The following is a 23,851-nucleotide window of genomic DNA, read 5'->3' as shown; positions in this document are numbered from 1 at the left end:
GACAGGAAACAACTTAATTTAGCAGGGTAATATTGTCATCATCTAAGGCGATACAGCTATTATCCATGTCATTGAATATAGATCCAGTAACAATACCCAAATAATTTGACATGGATGGAAGTGGAGCCAATTGGGGGGGGGGTTGGAAAATCCTTGCGAGAATCAAAGACAATGGAGGATAAAAGGTAACAAGTTAGAATCGGAATGGGAAAATACTCCTTGCGAAAAACATTGGGGGAAATGTTTTAATCTTGTGAGACATATTTCGTCATATTCTCAAATAGATTTAATGAATTGATGAAAGGCTGGATGGGTCACGGGAAATTAGATGGGAGTCCAAATTGGGAGAGGCTGGAGCAAGATTTGATGGAGGTGATAATGGAAAAGAAGTGTAGATCACACTGTAGAAGGGCATTAATGTGGGGCCGAGGGACATTTTTAGTTGGGGTAGTTTTTGTGGCAGCTGCTATAATCACTACTACTCCAAGGGGAGAAAATCAAATAACACTTCATATCGAGTGGATAGCTTGATACTCGGGTTAATGGGGAGAGGGTAACATCCAAAGTTGCTGAAGCCATGAGCGTGACTAATAATAAGGGCATGGAGATAGGAAATAGGTCTGGTGTACTAGACGTAGGATGTTCTGATAAGAGAGCGGTTCTCTTACAAACACGCATTTGTAAAGAGCGCAATGGAACAGATTGGTTCCATCCCTCAAACTGATTCTCGACCCTCCCTCAACTTGGCATTGTGTGCGATAGACTCCAGATAAAATAACAGCGGTTCGATTAATAACCTTCAAGTTAGTGTGGGCAGAGGACAACACTTTTGAGAGTTACACGACACAGGACGTCAAGCCAGGTGAAGCTACAGAAACAAAAGAGGAGATTATATCGGAGCAAGAGGTTTTACATACCTGTCACCCCGTATTACCCAACACCAACAGGAATGAAATGGTCTGGGAAGATTTTAGATAGTGAGAGGCTAAGGACCTGGTGAGAAATAACTTGTTGGGGTAATCAGACCCTGGATGATATTATGCAAAGAGAGGATAATGACCAGATAGTCCTTATTGTTAAACGGCATGAGCAAAGTGAGGGATATGAGCAGATGAAGGCTCATTTACTGGCTCGGTTAGGCCCTACTTTAGTTCATGAGACACATATACACCAATGCCTTTGGCAGAGTGTGGGAAGTACTGGACATGTCTATGGAGTGTTGATGTCAGATGTGGGGGTAACCCATGTAAGGCCTCTCCAGGGTATTCTGAAAACCAAGGCCATAGTCTTTACAGGGACAGGAAATAGAGGAATAAATGTGACTCGCCTATAAATTAAGAAAATGGGTGATAGACTCATTAGAGAATGATGCAGAGTGGAAGGACTACTATGAGGATAAGCTCAACATTGAGGACTCTAGGAGAGTGATCATAACCGTCGCTGAAATAGTTGTCATTTCAGACTTTAATATCCACATATGGTGACGGTTTTACTGATGAGGGAACAACAATTGAGAGGGTTGCCACAGACCCATGTATACAGGAAGCTGTATTCCCAGAGGAAAAAGCTTGCAGTAGTTGTGGCAGCTCATCTGTTGCAGCCGACAATCAGGAAGCATGTGACTCAGAGATATGTTGAACTGGACACACTCTCAAACCCACTGCTCTCTCCTCCATATCAAAGAGCAGATAATCCATTGACATACCAACACACGGTTAACAGGAATTTGTAGAGGAATTGTGGAAAAACAACCTTTAGGCCCTAAAATCTATGTCACACACAGGGTTTTCACAAGGGGTTGGGGGATAGGTATGCCATGGATTGAGAGATGTGATCCAGATCCGAGTAATGGTAATTATCACCCACCAGTCCCTACTATAACACAACATAAGGAGGCAATAGATGAGATGGTCAGGAAAACATTAGGATAGGACTGGGAAAAAGGCAGAGAATATCTCACAAACTCAATCATAGATCTAGTGGTAAAGCCAGTGATGAAAGTTACTGACAGTGACAGAGTTACAGCTGTAACAATACTTACTGCAGTTACATTGGGAGTAATAACAAAATACACTTAAGGTTGTGGAAGATGCTGTAGGAACAGCATGGTATTGGACTATTAATCAAATAAGGTGGATTTTGGATTATGCCGCATTGGCAGTTACGAGGTAGCTCTGATGGCATTGTTAGGAATCCATATAGTAAAAGCTATGTTGTTGAAACGCATCTATAGTGAGGAACTGCGACAGAAGGAGGTGAAATTGATTCAGGCTCCGGCTCGCGTCTTCAGGGTAGCTTTAGGAGGTGGACGCAGTGAGGAGGACTTGGCTGAAAAACATCTTTGTGGACCTTAGCAGAAAAGCATATCAGTGGGCATAGTGTTCATGGGTATCAGGAGATTGCGTCAGTCGGGTTCTTGAAGCTGTGGTCAGAGATTTAGTTTATAAATGTATCTACATAGAAGCTTATGATAATCAGTAGAACGCAGGATTGTTTTAACTCATGATTGTTTTTTGTTTCTGTTTTGTGTTTAGTATTTTCTTTTTTCTCTATCAAGTCTGTTGTTTCTATCACACTATCCGGTCTGGAGAAAACCAAAGAAGAAAGTCTACAGCAGGCAGTTGAATGATTGTTTAGTGATATTAAACAATAAGTGTTTATGGTTGTCATGACGTTGGCCTCTTTGGGTATAGAAAGCCCATCACCCTCTCACTGCCTCCCCCTTTCCTCCTTCAACTAGGTTGCTGTGGTCAGAGAGATGTCGTAAATTCCTGAGATTCTCCTCATGGACATACAGTATAGAGAGAGTAGATTTTCATGGAGAACAAAGGAAATCCTTCCACCGCACAGAACTTGAGGAACGAACAAATTTCATGTTTCCGGAGAAAGTATAAAAGATCAGTGAAGAATTCGGCTACGAACTGGTCCGTTTGTCATAACTTGGGGAAGCTCATGGGAGACGGTGTGGCCACATTACCATAACGCTGTTTATATAATAGCCTCAGATATGAGGTTTACATCTAATTGTTGTATAAGATGAATGAGTGAGTATGATACTGTTTGTATAATGGTGTAATATGATTTTGGACTGTTTAATGAAGAAAAATATAATTCCCTTTTGATTTGAACTAAATCAGAGGACCGCCCCTGAGCCAAGTTAGGGTCAGGCATCCTGGGACAGCCCCTTTTCTGCCATTCTGAATAAAACCCAACTTTGTGAAATTATCAGCAGACCGAGCTTACCTCAATTACGAGATGGCTAAAGGTTGCAGACCGTGTTTTTCTCCATTAGGAGGACAAAGGTTGTAGACCATTGCTGAATCTTTTAACCATACCATGTGGTTAAACTCTTAGACTATCGATACCGACAGAATAAGAACAAGTCTTTGATATTAATTACTAGTCTGCAGCTAGGAATTCAGTATCATTGAATGCGAAGAACAACAACCGCCGAAACATCCATTCTATAACGAATGTCACTCTGAACAATCTTCTCTAACCACAACCGAGAGCGGGAGAGAGACAGACAATTCTACAAAAGAAATGAACTTTTCACCAGCGATCAAGACTACACACTGAGCGTAAATATATATACTGATTGCAATTGTTCCCGAATGAATGAGCGTTCATGTGCAAAGGATTAGCATTTCAATTGTTATAATTATCACTTTGGAGTGACTTTAGTCGACCCCCACTTCCCCTTTTGTCTATCAAGCCGCCATGCCGGTTCAGCCCACTAGGGCACATTCTCCTATAATTTAATGTAACCACATTTACCTTGTTTGTTTGTTTGTTTATGCATTTCTGTGAATTACTTAGTTAGTAATAGATAAATGAGTTAAGACAATTGATGTGTGGATGACTCATAGTGAAGACTGGTTTCGTGCAGATAACCAACAATTTATGATGTTTGGAATGAGACTAACGTGAGGTAAAGTAAATGATTCATTAATTCGAAGACTAATTGATCAGATAAAATATCTGAAAAGTTATTTTAGGAAATGATAACTTTGTAATCTGAATATTTTTCCTTGGTGCCCCGACTTCCTAGTATTTACAGTTACATGATTAATCAGTCTAATCGTGTAATAACTCTTTGATAAAAACTACGTCTTCAGGTAATGATAGTAAAGACACGACAGTTAAATAGAGGGGACTGATGGATTCTATTCAAATGTGACATCTTTCAAGTTACAAATGTAGTTTGTTTGTATCCTGTTTAGTGAATGATTACTGTGAGTATTAATGGGGTTTAGACCATGAAACTGTGTGCATGCTAATTTAGAAACCATGACCTAATGAGATAAGAGGATCAGAGAGCAGGGTCAAGCCCAGAACAGAAGATGGACAGGGTTGTGATTCTGACATCTGGCTTAACAGAGGACCATGGACATTCCACAGGGGAGCCAGAGAGAAGCTCATTGGGGGTCATAAAATATATAGCTGGGGAGGTGGCGCACACAAGGGAAGATGTGTTGTGAACTTTCTAAATGCATGCACTCAGCTGACTGTATCCTTGGTATTAAACACTTGACACTTCTCTTGAGCTTTTGGTCTCAATTCCTTATTACAAAGAGGGTTGCAATAGTATTTTTCATTTTAACAATCTGCATACATTTGAACTTCAGACCCAGTACAGATAGAAGGCTGACCATTAATGTACAGGCTGAATAGTACTGACCATTGGGGAACACCCACATCATAATTAAGAGTGGGCGCCAGTTAGTTTTGATTATTACAGTGATGAGACAGCACCAACTTTTTGAAGGATCTAGATTTGATAAACAACAGGTTTATATTTTTACTAAATTAATGCAAAAGGTTTAAATGAGTAGATTACTGGAAAGGGGTTAAAATTTATTAGGGCTGCAATCCCATTAACGGGATTGATATGACAACAGCCAGTGAAAGTGCAGAGCGCCAAATTCAAACAACAGAAATCTCATAATTAAAATTCCTCAAACATACATGTATCTTATACCATTTTAAAGGTAATCATGTTGTTAATCCCACCAAAGTGTCCGATTTCAAATAGACTTTACAGTGAAAGCACAACAAACGATTATGTTAGGTCACCGCCAAGTCACAGAAAAATTATGCCATTTTTCCAGCCAAAGAGAGGAGTCACAAAAGGAGAAAATTAATCACTAACGTTTGATGATCTTCATCAGATGACACTCATAGGACTTCATGTTACACAATACATATGGTTTGTTCGATAAAGTGCATACTTATATAAAAAAATCTCAGTATACATTGGCGCGTTACGTTCACTAGTTCCAAACACATCCGGTGATATTGCAGAGAGCTACATAATTTTACAGAAATACTCATAAATGTCGATGAAAATACAATTGTTTGACATGGAAATATAGATACACTTCTCCTTAAATGTTTGAAGGTATTCCATTTCATTAGTCTAATATTTTAAGAAACTTCTTTGAAGGGTTTGTATGATCTCTGTCCTTACTTTCCAATGTGGTTTGATCACCCTCACTGGAAAGTCATTTGAAAAATGTATTTAAGGTAATTTGTAATACTGATTTGAAGGTAATTTGTAATATTGATGATTATGATGAAGCTTCTAGTTCTTAGCCCTAGTTCTTCTTATTTGTGATTTGGACCAACGGGAAGAAGGAGAGGGAATTGCATTTGACTAAGGATATGCTGTTATAAGTCTATTTTACTATGACCGTATGGCTACAATTATTTTTCTTTATGGAGTTAAGGGTAGTGAATCTAATTCGATTTTGTTATTTGAAATTATGTATGTGTTTCGGTGTGTGCTACCTTACTGAAGACACCTCTACCTGCTTTCTATCTACTTTATGAAATAACTCTTTACTTGTATTTTCTTACTTGAATGGAGCGTTTCTTATTGTCCAGGTACTCCCTTCCTGTCTCTGTCCATTTTCTTTGGTTGGGGCCTAATGAACACAACCCAGGTTGAGATACAGATTAATATCTGTTAAAGATCACGAGGTCACCTTAAAAGAAGTATTGCTATAGAGAAAGGTCAACAGAGCCAAAAACAACTTCAGTCCACTTAATCCTCCAGGAATATCCTCAAATCAATATGGCTGCCTATCCACCCAATCACAGGATATTCACTTGAATGGGATTGTCCATTCTAAATCATTCTATTATTATGGTCTCAGCTGTAGAGGGGCTTTCTGCCGGCCTGTGAATCTCCTACTGTGGAAGTAATTAAACACATAATCTACTGGAGCCCTTTCCCCTCTCTCTCATTCTCCGCCATAGTGGAAATGAGGAAGTGTCTGTTGGAGGATGTGACACAGTTAAGGAGTAGAGGGATTTCATTCTGCCATTTACGAGCAAAGAGTTGATAAAGAGTCACTGCGGGTACTAAAGGTGAAACTAAAGACTGTTGAAGTGTCTTTTTCCCCCAGCTAATGATGATACATGTCATTAAAAAATCCATTAAAAAACTTTTCAGCTATAAGTAATGTGTGGTACTCAGTGGTGGAAAAAGTACTCAATTGTCATACTTGAGTAAAAGTAAAGATATCTTAATAGACAAATTACTTAAGTAAAAGTGAGTCATCCAGTAAAATACTACTTGAGTAAAAGTCTCAAAGTAATTGGTTTTAAATATACTTAAGTATCAAAGTAAATGTCATCCCTAAAATGTATTCATGTGTCAACAGTAACAGTATATATAATTTCAAATTCCTTATATTAAGCAAAGCAGATGGCGCAATTTTTATTTTTTACGGATATCCAGGGGGCACACTCCAACATAATTAGCAAAAGAAGCATGTGTGTTTAGTTTAGAGTTCTCCAGATTGAAGACAGTTGGGATCACCAAGGATGTTCTCTTGATAAGCATGTGAATTGGACCATTTTTCTCTACTGCTAAGCATAAAAAATATAACTTTTGGGTGTCAGGAAAAATGTATGGCGTAAAAAGTGTTATTATCATTAAGAATGTAGTGAAGTTAAAGTATAAATTGTCCAAAATATAAATAGTAAAGTACAGATGCCCCAAAACAACTTCTTAAGTAGTACTTTAAAGTATTATTTTTACTGAATTATTTTACACCACTGGAGGTACTAAAGGTTAACTCTGCAGTATATAATCATAACCTTATGAGGTTGGTCTGCACCAGTTAAGCGTTTGGGTGTGTGCCTTCAGCTCATATGCCTTACTGAAGAGACCTCTACTTTCTTTCTATCTACTTTATGCAATAACTCTTTACTTTCTTACTTGAGGTGACCTCTGCCCTGTTCAGAAACATATTAATAAATGTAGGGCATTTATGGGACTGACTGCTATTCAGTTTGCCTGTAATTCATTGTATTTAAGATAATCAGTTAATGAAGTTAGTCGTTGCTTAAACAGGCTGACAAATCAATTTTATATTGATTGTAAACATTGATTAGTAAGTATTCCGGCACAACATAGGATTAAGTGGACTGATTGAAGCTATTTTGGTTCTGTAGACCTTTACTACATGACATCACTTCTGTTAAGTTGGCCTTGTGGTCTTCGGAGAATCATCTGCTGACTGGGTTTTGTTAAATCGGGTACCAAATTTTTAAAAAAACACAATATAACAGAGAGGGATCTACCTGAATGCTTGTTTTCCTTTTCCGTTGCAAAAGGGTTTGAAGCAGTGTGCACTAATGAATATGACCCAGATGCTACTGTCGGTATGAAAATACTACTGGACTGAGTTGAAGTATTGTGTGGGAGACAGGGCTGCGTTTGCAAACAGTGCCTTGTTGTGAGGAGTGTTTTCCATCTGACTGCCTCTCCAAACAGACCCGATGACTGGCAGAGCTTCAACATGCCACATAACCTGACCTCAGTTTAATGAAGCGAAGGCAGCCCAGGGAATAGTTATACCTCTTCGAAAACAAGGGATAATGAGCCATGTTTTGAAGTTACATAATAGCCTTTGCTAGAGCAGAGTGTGGAGAGGGTGAGGTAACAGAGAGGAGGGTGGCAGCCTCTTGCTCTGCACTCCAGCAGTCAAATATGCATCAACTCTTCTCCTTCACTCTGCCCTTGATGGGCATTGAGTGCATTATCACACATTTCCATCTGCGCTATCACACATTCACATCTAAGGGCTGTTGATGTTGTGGGGGACGTGACCTCCAGATCTGACAGCCAGAGAGGGGCCTAGATTGGCATCTTTAACCTATGGGGGAAGTGCAGAGTGGGGGAGCGCAGGGGTAGCTTCTACAGCTCAACTGAAGGGCAGAGCAGGACAAAATGACCAAACCAATAAAGAGAACCTTACACAAGATGTGCTAGCATATAATCACTGGCAACCTGAGATGAACTACGGTTCACAGCATACCTCTACTTGCCTGCCCTCTCCTCACCCATCTGTGAGGCCAAAGGATAGACGTAGGTGTTTTTTGGGGGGGTGGGTGTGTGTGTGCTAATGACATGAGTTTACATAGATCATTGCTGTTCAAGAACTCCTTCTTTTTCCCTCTGTTCTCTACCCATAATAGCTCATGCACCTGACAGGAATGATGAATTAATCACCCAACAGTAGGGGTCTTCCCCAGCCCTCCTGTCTTCTTGCACCGCCCCTCCGAGCTCCCAGGCTGCATCTAACTGGCATGCTATTCCCTACATAGGTCGACCGATTTAATCGGAATGGCTGATTAATTAGGGCCGATTTCAAGGAAATCGGTATTTTGGGCACCGATTTTGCTTATTTTTTTTATTTACACCTTTATTTAATCTTTATTTAACTAGGCAAGTCAGTTAACAACACATTCTTATTTTCAATGACGGCCTAGGAACGAGGCAGAACGACAGTTTTTTACCAAGTCAGCTCGGGGGATCAAATCTTGCAACCTTACAGTTAACTAGTCCAACGCTCTAACCACCTGCCTCATGAGGAGCCTGCCTGTTACGCGAATGCAGTAAGCCAAGGTAAGTTGCTAGCTAGCATTAAAGTTATCTTATAAAAAAACAAATCAATCAACGACTGTCGTTGCTCCAATGTGTACTTAACCATAAACATCAATGCCTTTCTTAAAATTAATACACAAGTATATATTTTTAAACCTGTATATTTAGCTAAAAGAAATCCAGGTTAGCAGACAATATTAACCAGGTGAAATTGTGTCACTTCTCTTGCGTTCATTGCACGCAGAGTCAGGGTATATGCAACAGTTTGGGCCACCTGGCTTTTTGCGAACTAATTTGCCAGAATTTTACATAATTATGACATAACATTGAAGGTTGTGCAATGTAACAGGACTATTTAGACTCATGGATGCCACCCGTTAGATAAAATACAGAAAGGAATAAACGTTTTGTTTGAGGTGATAGGTCAAATCCGGAAAGTAAGGCTCGTATTTCTGTGTGTTTATTATAGTTAAGTCTATGATTTGATATTTGATAGAGCAGTCTGACTGAGGGGTGGTCGGCAGCAGCAGGCTCGTAATAGTCAAAGGTATATGGTTTAGAGAGAAATAGTCGACGCGTTATAATTCCTGTAATAACTTGCGGCTGAACTTGAAAGGGGTTCCTTCGTTATTTTACCGTTCATGTCTTCCATAGAGAAGGTCTTGATCTACTTCAAATAAGGTCTGTGATATTCGCTTATATTTAGCCAATATTGATCAGAGTTACCTTGTCCTATGGATATCCACACAGTTATAAAATGGGCAAGGTGGTGTAAGCCTACACGAAAAACACATACCTTATTTTAAGTGAATCTAAAAAATATCCTATGGAATAAATGAATGAAGGAACCGCTTTTTAGATTTTGCTAGGTATCATGGGAATTATGACTCGCACTTTGGTAGTCAATTCTTACCATGTCCATTATTAAAATAAAATAGGATTTCCTGCACGTAGAAATTACAGTTTTTGTTTTCAACATTCATCACAGGAAACTTAAACTCTATTTTTATTCAAACAGTTGAGAGTATTTGTCTCCTAAGCAGACTCTTCAGTATCATTGTCACTTCAGAGTTGTATGTGTGTTTTACAGATGGCAGAGAAAAGCAGAGCACCAGTGTGGAACTATTACATGGAATTGGCACTAGGGAAAGCAAGGTGTCTTATTTGTAATAAAGATGTAAGCATGGGGTCATCAACGGCTAAATCAAACGATACCACCAAACTGTGGAATCACCTTAAAGAACACCCACTCAAAAGCCCATATGTATTAAGTTAAAATAAAAGTGTTCATTGTACATTCAGTATTGTTGCAATTGTCATTATTACAAAAATGTGTATATATATATATATATACACACACACACACACACACACACACATACATACATACATACATACATATACAGTGACTTGCGAAAGTATTCGGCCCCCTTGAACTTTGCGACCTTTTGTCACATTTCAGGCTTCAAACATAAAGATATAAAACTGTATTTTTTTGTGAAGAATCAACAACAAGTGGGACACAATCATGAAGTGGAACGACATTTATTGGATATTTCAAACTTTTTTAACAAATCAAAAACTGAATAATTGGGCGTGCAAAATTATTCAGCCCCCTTAAGTTAATACTTTGTAGCGCCACCTTTTGCTGCGATTACAGCTGTAAGTCGCTTGGGGTATGTCTATCAGTTTTGCACATCGAGAGACTGAAATTTTTCCCATTCCTCCTTGCAAAACAGCTCGAGCTCAGTGAGGTTGGATGGAGAGCATTTGTGAACAGCAGTTTTCAGTTCTTTCCACAAATTCTCGATTGGATTCAGGTCAGAACTTTGACTTGGCCATTCTAACACCTGGATATGTTTATTTTTGAACCATTCCATTGTAGATTTTGCTTTATGTTTTGGATCATTGTCTTGTTGGAAGACAAATCTCCGTCCCAGTCTCAGGTCTTTTGCAGACTCCATCAGGTTTTCTTCCAGAATGGTCCTGTATTTGGCTCCATCCATCTTCCCATCAATTTTAACCATCTTCCCTGTCCCTGCTGAAGAAAAGCAGGCCAAAACCATGATGCTGCCACCACCATGTTTGACAGTGGGGATGGTGTGGTCAGGGTGATGAGCTGTGTTGCTTTTACGCCAAACATAACGTTTTGCATTGTTGCCAAAAAGTTCAATTTTGGTTTCATCTGACCAGAGCACCTTCTTCCACATGTTTGGTGTGTCTCCCAGGTGGCTTGTGGCAAACTTTAAACAACACTTTTTATGGATATCTTTAAGAAATGGCTTTCTTCTTGCCACTCATCCATAAAGGCCAGATTTGTGCAATATACGACTGATTGTTGTCCTATGGACAGAGTCTCCCACCTCAGCTGTAGATCTCTGCAGTTCATCCAGAGTGATCATGGGCCTCTTGGCTGCATCTCTGATCAGTCTTCTCCTTGTATGAGCTGAAAGTTTAGAGGGATGGCCAGGTCTTGGCAGATTTGCAGTGGTCTGATACTCCTTCCATTTCAATATTATCGCTTGCACAGTGCTCCTTGGGATGTTTAAAGCTTGGGAAATCATTTTGTATCCAAATCCGGCTTTAAACTTCTTCACAACAGTATCTCGGACCTGCCTGGTGTGTTCCTTGTTCTTCATGATGCTCTCTGCGCTTTTAACGGACCTCTGAGACTATCACAGTGCAGGTGCATTTATACGGAGACTTGATTACACACAGGTGGATTGTATTTATCATCATTAGTCATTTAGGTCAACATTGGATCATTCACTGAACTTCTGGAGAGAGTTTGCTGCACTCATTGTTACCCCCATAAATGTTTGTTTTTTACTGCACTTGTCTTTTCGTAATAGCACTGACGTTGCTGATAACTCCTTCACTGAGAAAAAAAGACTTACTACGACTGCGATTTGTGGTTGTCTCACCTAGCTATCTTAAAGATGAATGCACTAACTAATTCGCTTTGGATAAGAGCGCCTGCTAAATGTAAACGTAAAATGTAAGGTTATGAAAGCATTCCAATATTGCATACATTTTACCTATTGACATTACAATTGTTGATTTCTATATTGTAGCCTTCAGGATACTTCAACTCAAATGCTCATTCAAATAGTATTCCCAATTCCAGCTTGTTGAACTACTTATCCCCACTACTGTGCAAAAACACTCTACTTCAGTGTTGTGTTCATGAGGGCAATCAACAGAACATGTAAATGAGTGTTTCTTACAGGTCCAGGTGGTCCCTGGCTGTCTGTCAGTTTCTCTGTCTAGTGCTTAATGAACCCCACCCTCACAGTAAAAAGGCACAACAGTCCAGTCTCATACCAGTCAATGAGAACCACTACAGTAAACAAAAGCTGGTATAAGATCTCACAGCGATCATAGAGCAACCCATTACGGGGTCGCTGCCGAGTGACGCAGCGGTCTAAGGCACTGCATCTCAGTGCAAGAGGTGTCACTACAATCCCTGGTTTGAATCCAGGCTGTATCACATCCGGCCGTGATTGGAGTCCCATAGGGCGGAACACAATTGGCCCAACATCGTCCAGGTCCATTCTAACATATCAACACAAAAGTATCAAGTCAAGTTCATAGTTTGCATTCAGTGTTTGTGTTTCTGCATTTCACGTGCATAGCCCTGCATCTATAATTTTTCCCAGGCCTATTCTGCTGATTTATGACTTATTTTCCCATGGTGCACCTGACGCTTTCTTATCTAGTAGGCAGTGCACACCTGGGAGAGAGAGGGAAAGGGGGAAGTAGGGATGGATAGGGGGGGATGGAGGTTGACCTCAGGGCTAGAGTCAGCACAGCTCACCTGGATTGCACTTTTCTCATGTGGGATTTGCCTAAATGGCACATTCACAAACAGTATGAATCTTCCCACACCATCTTCTCAATCATGCGCAGGCCCATATAGAGAACCCTGGAGGCCGAGTATAGGGGCCCCTGCAGCATCCGAGTTCTCCCTGTATCTACCAGGAGGCCTGGGTCATGTTCACAAGAGCATACTGTAGCAAAATGTTTCAGAAAATGAAAACAAGCACTTCTTATTTGACAATTAAAGATACCTCTAAATTTCACAGTTTTTACTGTTTGGTGCCAACTTAACACAACCCTGTTTTCAAAGTATCCACCTCCGATTTCCAATTTGAAATACATGGACTGTTTTGAACAGATTCGCAGTCATTTCTAAAACATAGCCAGGTCACTTCGGGAGTTGGGATACGCAGCTGATATCCTATTTCTTTGAACAGTGTGCTTACCTACAGCAAAACAAGGGCATGCTGTAATCTACAACAGGTATTCTCAACCTGGGGTACGTGTACCCCAGGGGTACGCACACTGCCGTCCAACGGCGCTATACATTTGTGTGAGGTTTTATTCTTGCCTGAGTAGCCTTGTTTCACTGCCAAAAATAAAATGTAACCATCTAGTGGTCAGCGAAATAACAACACGTCAAATACAGGTAGCCTAGTCAAATAAATAATCCAATCACATTAACCGTTACTCTCTCGCGGGAATTCTACTCACGGTCCGGTCCGTATTTAGCCAAACGTAGCTGCTGCTCATTATTTTTGCTCAAAAATACATGAAATGGTAAAAAGAAGAAGAACTAATGTCCGCATCCACAGAGACACATACCAGCTCTACACCTGCACGTGTCGAACGAAACAAGTTGTTCTGCTTCCATGAGCACATCCAATGCAAGCATTAGTAATTCCTTATGTGGGGTTCACTTATATTGGGAGTAGTGCCTTTCCTCAGCCACAGTGTGTTATATGTGCAAAAGTACTATCTCACAACTCGATGAAACCGCCACTCGTGAAGAAATTTAGAAACAAAACATGCCAATTTGAAAAATAAGCCACAGATGCTTTTGAGCGAGAATTAAGACAACTTTCGAGTAGCAAGACATGTATAAAAGCAACAGATACCATTAATAAGAAGGGGCTAGAAGCATTAGATGGTGAGCCCCCGAGTGGCTAAGACAGGCAAGACCCATACCATTGTTTTCTGTATCACTGCGACCTTACCATTTGCCTTGTGAGTTCCCCCAATTGTTTGTTACCGTTGTGCAACATTCAACCGAAAGCTCATATAAAAAGGCATCAGAGATTATTTATAATCTGTCACATAAACTGGAATCCATCTCCCCCGACGCGCCCAAATGTATTTTAGGGGATTTTAACAACTATACCTTGCAAAGTCCTGCGCACATACCACCAGTATGTGAAATGTCACACTAGCAAAAATAGGACTCTTGGTTTGTGCTATGGGACAATACCAAATGCGTTCTATGCCACCACCAGACCTCCCCTGGGGACATCAGACCACAATGTTGTCTACCTAAGGCCAACCTACTGTCGGCTCCTGGAGAGGGAGAAACCCACAGTTAAAACTGTCCAGATCTGGAATGACAACAGTGTCACTTGTCTCCAGGGGTGTTTTGACTGTACAATGTGGGAGATATTTGAGCACAGCAGCTCTGATCTTGATGAACTCACAGATGTTATTTCAGACTATGTAAACTTGTGTTGAGTCAGTTGTGTCTACTAAAACCTGTAACGTCTTCCCTAACAATAACCCTTGGGTATCAAAATATCTAAAATCACTACTTGCTAGGAAGAAGGCAGTTTATGCTGTGGGTGATAGACATGCTTTAAGAGATATACAATGTGAGATCAAAAGACAGATACTGGTGGACAAGGAGGCATACAAGCAAAGGGTGGAGAGGACCCTCTCCTCAGGAAACGCAAGGGTGGCCTGGCAAGGGATTAAATACATGGCTAGTACCCCCCACATAGGCAGGGGGAAAAAACAGTGCTGACCTTGGGGGATATGAGGGCCAGAACATGGCTAATGAACTGAATGTTTTCTTCTCAAGATTTGAATCAGACAAATTTGTGTCGGAGGTAAAAAAAAAAAAAATGGAAGCATCATTACAAATGTTTGAGGGAGTTGTTGTTAAAGAGTCTGATGTTTTAATGTTGTTCAGAGGATTTAACGTATACAAAAGCCCAGACAAAATAAGTGGGCGTGTGGTAAAGCACTGTGCTGAACAATTGGCTGGTGTTTAACAGACATTTTCCAATCCTCACTCGACCAGCAACACGTGCCAGTATTGTGGAAAAACTCAATAATTATACAATTTCCTAAAGCATCTAATCCCTCTGTACTACCGCCCTGTCGCCTTGACATCCTTAGTAATGAAATGCCTTGAGAATATTGTGAAAAGTCATATTCTCAGTGTCACCCAGAAGCTTCTCGACCCATTTCAGTTTGCCTATCAGCTTAGCAGAGTTGATGATGCCATTCTTACCCTCCTTAACATGGTCTATGGACATCTAGAGGGGGCCAAATCCCATGTCAGGGTTCTGTTTGTTGACTTTTCTTCTGCCTTCAACACAATCCAGCCTTAGTCTCTGTGCCAGAATGTCATTCGGGACATCTCCTTAGATGGGAGGCTGGTTTTGTGGCTGTTGGACTTCCTGAGCCAACACTCAAAATAGGTCCCCGCATGTCAGATATACGCAATACCAACACAGGCTCTCCTCAGGGATGTGTTTTGTCCCCACTCCTGTACAGTAACAGTTGTACTAGTTCCCATACGGACAGACACCTCGTTAATGATTAAGGCTCGCTGATGACACTGCCTTAATCAGCCTGTTGCATGATGACGAAGAACATCATGGCCCGGTCCTAGATGACTTTGTAGAGTGGTGTTAGGAATCACACTTGATCCTCAATACCAACAAGACCAAATAGATGTGCAGAGACTTCAGGAAGCGTACAACACCTACCTCTGCAACATCTGTCAGAGGTCAGAATATAGAAAGTGTAGAGGAATTCAAATATCTGGGTGTCATTTTGGACAATAAGCTTCAGTGGAGTAAATGTACAGACCTGATCTACAAAAAGAGCCAACAGAGACTGTACTTTCTCAGAAAGCTGTGATCTTTTAATGTAGACTGTACTATATTGACTCTTTAACTTTTTGTATTGTTTGTTGGTTTGGCAATGCCACTGTTAGCCAGGGAAATATGTTGAGAAGGATTATTACCACAACAAGCAAGGTACTTGGAGTCAAACAGTCAGGCCTGGATGAGATCTTTAAGGTCAGGGCCCTCCGTAAGGCTCACAAAATAATTTTAGACCCAAGCCACCCCCTGTACCTGGACTTTGAACTACTCCCCTCTGGGTGCAGGTATAGGGCACCCCTCAGCAGGAAAAACAGAACTAGACAATAATTTGTGCCAGGCGTGATATCCATCCTAAATAGCTTGGGCTAATGTTCCTATCGACTCCGTAAGGCCAGCAGGCCAGTCTTTTTATTTTTTATGTTTAATTTCTTTATTCCAAATTTTTTACATTTATTGGTATGTAACTTATGAAAGTTGTACTGTCAATTTTGTTTTGTATTTAAATGCCACTTTAAAATGTGTACATGACACTGCAACAACATTTCCCCATGGGGACAATAAAGTCAGCAAGTAAGTATTGTGTAGGACTTAATTCTTCCTACTGCCACAGATATGGATAGCACAATGATGGGGGGAAAAAGGGAGAAAAATTATGCAGACAATTCCTTCATCAAACAACACTGTTTCACGACGCATCAGTGACATGGCAGGAGATGTTTTGAAACAATTACTGCTTCGCATACAAGCCAGTGAATTATATGCGTTACAGCTGGATGAGTCAGACGTGGCAGGCTGGGCACAGCTCCTGGTATTTGTCTGTTACACTTATGGGGGGTCAATTAAGGAAGACATCCTCTTCTGCAAACCAGGACAACAGGATATGTTATATTTTAAGTACTGGACAGCTTTGTGACATCAAATGGAGTTTGGTGGTCAAGATGTGTTGGTGTCTGTACTGATGGCGCAAAAGCCATGACAGGGAGACATAGTGGAGTGGTAACGCGCATGCAAGCAGTTGTTGTCACAATCTGGGGCATGGGAAGTGAGAAACTCACACTCATCCTTATGTTAAATACATTTATTGTATAGTGTGTTTGTGGCAGGCTTACAATGATGGAAAAATATATATTTGAAAGTATGCTGACCGTGGTGCTAGGGGGGTACGCAGCTGGAGGTTGAATGTTTTAAGGGGTACCGGACAATAAAAAGGTTTGGGAAACACTGATCTACAACATCCGAACCAATTCCATTGATGGATTGTGTGCCCACATAAATCACCACATAACAAACTGTCTTCACTTTTAAAGACAGTTGAAGTCGGAAGTTAACATACACTTAGGTTGGAGTCATAACTCCACAAACGTCTTGTTAACAAACTACAGTTTTGGCAAGTCGGTTAGGACATCTAATTTGTGCATGACAAGTAACTTTTCCAACAATTGTTTACAGACAGATTATTTCACTTAGAATTCAGTGTATCACAATTCCAGTGGGTTAGAGGTTTACATACACTAAATTGAATATGTCTTTAAACAGCTTGGAAAATACCAGAAAATTATGTCATGGCTTTAGAAGCTTCTGATAGTCTAATTGACATAATTTGAGTCAATTGGGGGTGTACCTGTAGATGTATTTCAAGGCCTACCTTCAAACTCGGTGCCTCTTTGCTTGACATCATGGGAAAACCAAAAGAAATCAGCCAAGACCTCAGCAAAAAATTGTAGCCCTCCACAAGTCTGGTTCATCCTTGGGAGCAATTTCCAAATGCTTGAAGGTACCACAATCATCTGTAAAAACAATAGTACGTAGTATAAACACCATGGGACCATGCAGCCATCATGGGACCAGGCAGTCCTATATCGACATAATCTGAAAGGCCGCTCAGCAAAGAAGAAGCCAATGCTCAAAAACCGCAATAAAAAAAGCCAGACTACAGTTTGCAACTGCACATGGGGACAAAGATTGTACTTTTGGAGAAATGTCCTCTGGTCTGATGAAACAAAAATACAACTGTTTGGCAATAATAACAATCGTTATGTTTGGAGGAAAAAGAGGAAGGCTTGCAAGCCGAAGGACACCATCCCAACTGTGAAGCACGGGGGTGGCGGCATCATGTTGTGGGGGTGCTTTGCTGCAGGATGGACTGGTGAACTTCACAAAATAGATGGCATCATGAGGCTAGAAAATTATGTGGATATATTGAAGAAACATCTCAAGACATCAGTCAGGAAGTTAAAGCTTGGACACAAATGGGTCTTCCAAATGGACAATGCCCCCAAGCATACTTCCAAAGTTGTGGCAAAATGGCTTAAAGACAACAAAGTCAAGGTATTGGAGTGGCCATCACAAAGCCCTGATCAAAATCCCATAGAAAATTTGTGGGCAGAACAGAAAATGCGTGTGCGAGCAAGGAGGCCTACAAACCTGACTCAGTTACACCAGCTCTGTCAGGAGGAATGGGCCAAAATTCACCCAACTTATCGCGGGAAGCTTGTGGAAGGCTACCCAAAACGTTTGACCCAAGTTAAACAATTTAAATGCAATGCTACCAAATACTAATTGAGTGTATGTAAACTTCTGACCCAATGGGAATGTGATGAAAGAAATAAAAGCTGAAATAAATCACTCTACTATTATTCTGACATTTCACATTCTTAAAATAAAGTGGTGATCCTAAGACAGGGAATTTTTTCTAGGACTAAAATGTCAGGAATTGTCAAAACTGAGTTTAAATGTATTTGGTTAAGGTTTATGTAAACTTGTGACTTCAACAGTAAATCCACTAGCGTTCTGTAATTACACTATTAGTTTGTGACTTCTTACATCTGGAAACAGCTAGATTGATGCCTAACTTGCTGAATACAATCTTGTTAGCCGCTAATAGTCCATACTAATCGCTAATGCTAATTGCTAGCTAGCTAATACTTGTACTGAGTCAGAGCGAACCCAATTAGCTATACAGCCTGATAATACCAGTGATGGTGTAGACCTAAATCAGCATGTTTTTGCAACAGCATCTTCTAAATCAAAGAGGAATATGCGAAGCAAGAATATGTCAGCTACATCTTGTAGCTAAGAGAAAACATGAAATTTATCCAAAGATTATAGAGTCCACAAGGAAACAGTTTAACACTTTGGTTCCTACTCTGCATTTTAATTCGTTGTCATGTCAAACAACACTGTATTGAAAATGCCCACTATTATATTCTAACTATAGAATTTGAATTAGCATTCTATTTCCGTTATTTATTTCAACATTTTACCCAAGTGTGTTGCTCTAAATCGCAATTAACATTGCAATTGCAACATTTGGTTAGAAATATAGCTTAGATTGTTTGGCCATATCGTGCAGCCCTACGTAGCAGTGTGGAAATGATCTAAAATGAGTGCTGGAAATGCAGAAGTTGATGAAAATGCTAAAAATTATTTTCGTTTGAAGTTGAACTGAACCTATGCTGCTGTTACTGTTGAAAGGACCTCTTAAGGATCGGACCCTTTTTTTAAATGTCACCTAAAAAGACATACCCAAATCTAACTACCTCTAGCTCCGGACCTGAAGCAATGATATGCATATGCCTGATACCATTTGAAAGGAAAAACTTTGAAGTTTGTGGAAATGTGAAATGAATGTAGGAGAATGTATTATCTTTTACCAGATATGTGTCAAAGGCAAAAACATGCATTATTTTTTTGTTCCATCATCTTTGAAATGCATGAGAAAGGCCAATATGACTTAGGAATCTAGGCACAATTTAGAGTTGCGCTTTAGGGGGCAATGATCCTTTAGAGGTTAATAAATCCTATTAAGAATCTCTACAGATTGGTGTTCCACCCTCGGTACTGTTGAGCTAATGTGACTATCATGACGTTGTAAGTAACAAGAACATTTCCCACCTATCAAATCAATTGGCCAAGTAGTAAATATAAATCCTTACGACATAAAATTGCAGGAAAATCGTTCTTAAAAACCCATAAAAATCAAGCTTTTGGTGTGGTGTATTCAGGCATTTCCCATATGGTCTAGCGGTTAGGATTCGTGGTTTTTACCCTGGCGGCCCGGATTCGACTCCTGGTATGGGAACGAATCTTGGAGCAGCAGGTAGCCTAGTGGTTAGAGCGTTGGGCCAGGGGCCGAAATGTTGCTGGATTGAATCCCCTTAGCTGACGAGGTAAAAACCTGTTGCATTCACATTTCCAATTGCCCACCCTAACATAACAAGCTGGAACAGGGCCTGCATCTCAACCAATAGTGAATATAGGCAAAATATCCCAAGCAACATCCAGAGACGTTCAGGCTCCTTGGGCTTTGATGTGACCAAACCAGTGTGGGTGTCCTCAGCAGAATGGTGTGGAAATAAAAGTATTAACTGAGTTTTTCACCCCTGCCTACCGGAGTCCTCCTTGCTAGCTAGCAGGAGCGACACCAGTAGACAGTGTCCTTCCCTCCCACCTGCCCTCAGTCATTAACAGAACTGTGGAATTACAGTGCCCGATAGGCGGGGGCGAAGGACGTCCCTGCCTCCCACTAGCACAGGAGCCTAGGGTGACACCGTATGCTAGTTTACTAGTTAGCTTGCGACACAGTGCGCTAGCTGTCTAGTTAGCTAGCTAGCACACTGTGTCGCTCCCGCCTGCTGTGTACCAGGCGGGTGAAGTACACTGTCTACAGGTCATCACCGTCTCCCTCTAGCACACGAGGCTTGGGCAACACCGTATCCTAGCTAGCTTGATAGTTAGTGACACAGTATGCTCGTTAGCTTGCTCACCTCCCAGCTGCTGTGTAATATTTTTATTTTTGTATTTTACCTTTATTTAACTAGGCAAGTCAGTTAAGAACAAATTCTTATTTTCATTGACGGCCTAGGAACAGTGGGTTAACTGCCTGTTCAGGGGCAGAACGACAGATTTGTACCTTGTCAGCTCGGGGATTTGAACTTGCAACCTTCCGGTTACTAGTCTAACCACTAGGCTACCCTGCCGTCCTCCTTAGGACTAGCTGGCTAAGCTAGCACACAGTGTCCTTTATTTTATTTTTTTTTACCCCGATTTCTCCCCAATTTCGTGGTATCCAATTGTTTTCGTAGCTACTATCTTGTCTCATCGCTACAACTCCCGTATGGGCTCGGGAGAGATGAAGGTTGAAAGTCATGCGTCCTCCCATACACCACCCAACCAAGCCGCACTGCTTCTTAATACAGCGCGTATCCAACCCGGAAGCCAGCCGCACCAGTGTGTCGGAGGAAACACCTGGCAACCTTGGTTAGCGCGCACTGCGCCCGGCCCGCCACAGGAGTTGCTGGTGTGTGATGAGACAAGGATATCCCTACCCGCCAACCCCTCCCTAACCTGGACGACGCTAGGCCAATTGTGCGTCGCCCCACAGACCTCCCGGTCGCGGCCGGTTACGACAGAGCCTGGGGTTTATCGGTGGCTGGCATCCAACATTATTGTGCATTAACACCACATACTGTACTGGAACACCCTCTCCTCACACCTGTCCTAAATAAAAAATTAACCAGTTGAAGTATGAAGAGGGGTTACTGCAGATGCAGAAATGCCCACATGTCGGAACGCACCGAAAACAGCAGCTTTTTAATCAACGTTCTGATTGGCCAAAGTGGTCAAACATGTGACGGGCCTCCGCAGTTCACACAAATAGCCTATAGTTCTTCATCATTCCCTCCACCACCATAGAGAAGACAAGGAAGAAACCACATTGTAGCTAGGCCTACCTCTAGGCTGCTATACATATTTATTTAGTTTGTCAGTCTATCATTTTTTAAGTAAATAGTTTTACCAGCTTCATGTATTCTCAAATTGAAAAAGATAAGGGGGAGCCGCTGCCCTGCGCTCTGGCAGCATTACAAACCTACTAATGATCTTCATAACATATATACAAAACAGATCCTTACCTGGTAATACAAATATGAATCTTGCTCCATATTCACACATTTGCAAACACCTCTTGGGAGGTCATAAAGTGCCCTCTATACCAAACAGCATGAGCTGCATTACATTAGTATTCTTCAATGATCTGAATGCTTCTGACACAGCGCTTGAGATATGTTAAATGAGTCATTTTTCCATGTGTGACTTGTTTGATACCCAGAAATAGCAACACATAACCAGCTAACAGTGGAATTATGTGAACTTGGCACCTTCACCAAAGTAGAACATTTTCTTTCTTTCTTTTGTGAGGACAACTGTAATCTGTTTAAAAACGTGTTACGTTTTACACACTCTCTCTCGCTCTCAATGGACTGGTGAGTGCTAAATTTGACACACACTTGTTGTCAATTACAAAATACAAAGAGAACAGCACTCCCGATAATGTAGGTTGGTCCAAGTGTCCAAGCTCAGCAGGAAAGCTTTTAATGAAAGGTATGTATCTGGATACATATTTATACTATAATAGATGGACCAGAGAGGATTAAACTCAAAACGTGGCTGAAATCTACAGTATCTGAATCCCCCCATTGAGAGAAAAGTTTGAGTGTCGCAAAACACCTTTTTTCATAATTGAGCTCTTACACAAAACAAACGGATAGCTTTTGGATTTTATAACACCAAAGGTTCACAAAGCCAGAAATACCAGAACATATCATCATGTTGACAACTATAACCAAGATCCCAATTCTTGGGTGGAACAAAATGCACTACTGTAGACTGTCTTAATGTATTACCAGGTAGGATATGTCCTGAAATAGACGGGATAAGTTTGAACAGTGTATCAGGTCAGGCACATTATCATATGATTTTTTTTGTGCACTGACAGATTATTCGCTCGTGAACAAAACAGCCATAACATACATTAAAAACGCTGCTTGACATTTCTCTATGACATTAAAGTTACTCTTTCCGATCAACAGCCAGGGTAGAAGAACAAAACTTGCGCACTGCATTTGTCAAGCTATTTAAATAAACGTTATATATCCTTACCTGTGGACAAGTGATAGGCAAATTTTCCAACAGACGCCAGTAGAATGCCGAGTCAAAACCTGATGATAACGTTGCGTTGTTGTTCGCTCCAAATGTTGGACGGCGATGTGATTCATGTTGGGTTGCAATCTTTCTACGCATGCTCACCCGCAGCATTCAGGGGGCTACTGTACTACGGTTGTCCTACTTTTTCTCCTTGACTGCGCCGTGCCCTTATGTGCGGTTTAATGACAAAATAAGTGATCTTGATGTGATAACGTGTTAGAGATTATGCATCTGATGGTCAGATAGTTGGGACGCTAACAAGGTATCCCATCCTCATCCAAACCCGCATATGAGATATAGCCTATATGATAAGATATTAATTATGATATCTAAATAAAATAAATCATAAATAAATCAACAATAGGCTACAAACTGATACATGTGACATGTCCTTTGTCTTATTCAAAAACATTTCACACCATTCAAAATTATTGAATAGAATATGTCCTGTGAAAGTGGAGAAATCATAGCATTAAAAACTTCCTCAGGCTAGGGTCTATTTTTCTCCATTTCTGCCTGACTGACGTGCCCAAAGTAAATTGCCTGTTGCTCAGGCCCTGAAGCCAGGATATGCATATAATTGGTACCATTGGAAAGAAAATACTCTGAAGTTTGTAGAAAGTTTAAAATAACGTAGGAGAATATAACACAGTAGATATGGGAGGAGAAAACCAACCAGAATGTCTTTTTTTTGAGAGCCCATGCTCTTCCATTAGAACGTATAGGGAAAATTGTTTATCTAGCTCCTAGTATGCAATTCCTATGGCTTCCGCTGGATGTCAGTAGTCTTTGTTCAATGTTTCAGGCTGGTTTCTTCCCAAAGAAGAATTATGAGTTTTAGTACTGGGATACAGCTTTGGAAATCAGTCTATCCACGCGCGATGAAGATGACGCACAGCTGCTAATATTGTTTTTCTATTGAACATACTTCTTTCCATATGAAATAGTATAATTTAATTACATTTTAAGATACCTAAGGATTACATAGAAATGTATTTTGACTTATTTTAACAAAGTTTAGCGGTAGCTTTTTGGATTCCTTTCT

At 40.7% G+C, this 23,851-nt stretch overlaps 1 protein-coding gene across 1 annotated transcript in view; it reads right to left on the bottom strand.

Annotated features, from left to right (window-relative positions):
- LOC135542432 (zinc finger protein 385B-like) overlaps positions 1 to 22,847 on the bottom strand; it is a 148,540-nt gene extending 125,693 nt beyond the window's left edge. The window contains exon 1 of the mRNA XM_064969370.1: positions 22,762 to 22,847. The gene's annotated coding sequence lies outside the window, so the exon portion shown is untranslated. The remainder of the gene's footprint in view (positions 1 to 22,761) is intronic.
- Positions 22,848 to 23,851: the final 1,004 nt, after the last annotated feature.

Source organism: Oncorhynchus masou, chromosome 6 (genome assembly GCF_036934945.1).
Source record: "Oncorhynchus masou masou isolate Uvic2021 chromosome 6, UVic_Omas_1.1, whole genome shotgun sequence".
Lineage (NCBI taxonomy): Eukaryota > Metazoa > Chordata > Actinopteri > Salmoniformes > Salmonidae > Oncorhynchus > Oncorhynchus masou.
Note: the sequence above shows the minus strand (reverse complement) of the source record. Positions and strands in the feature narration are given on the sequence as shown.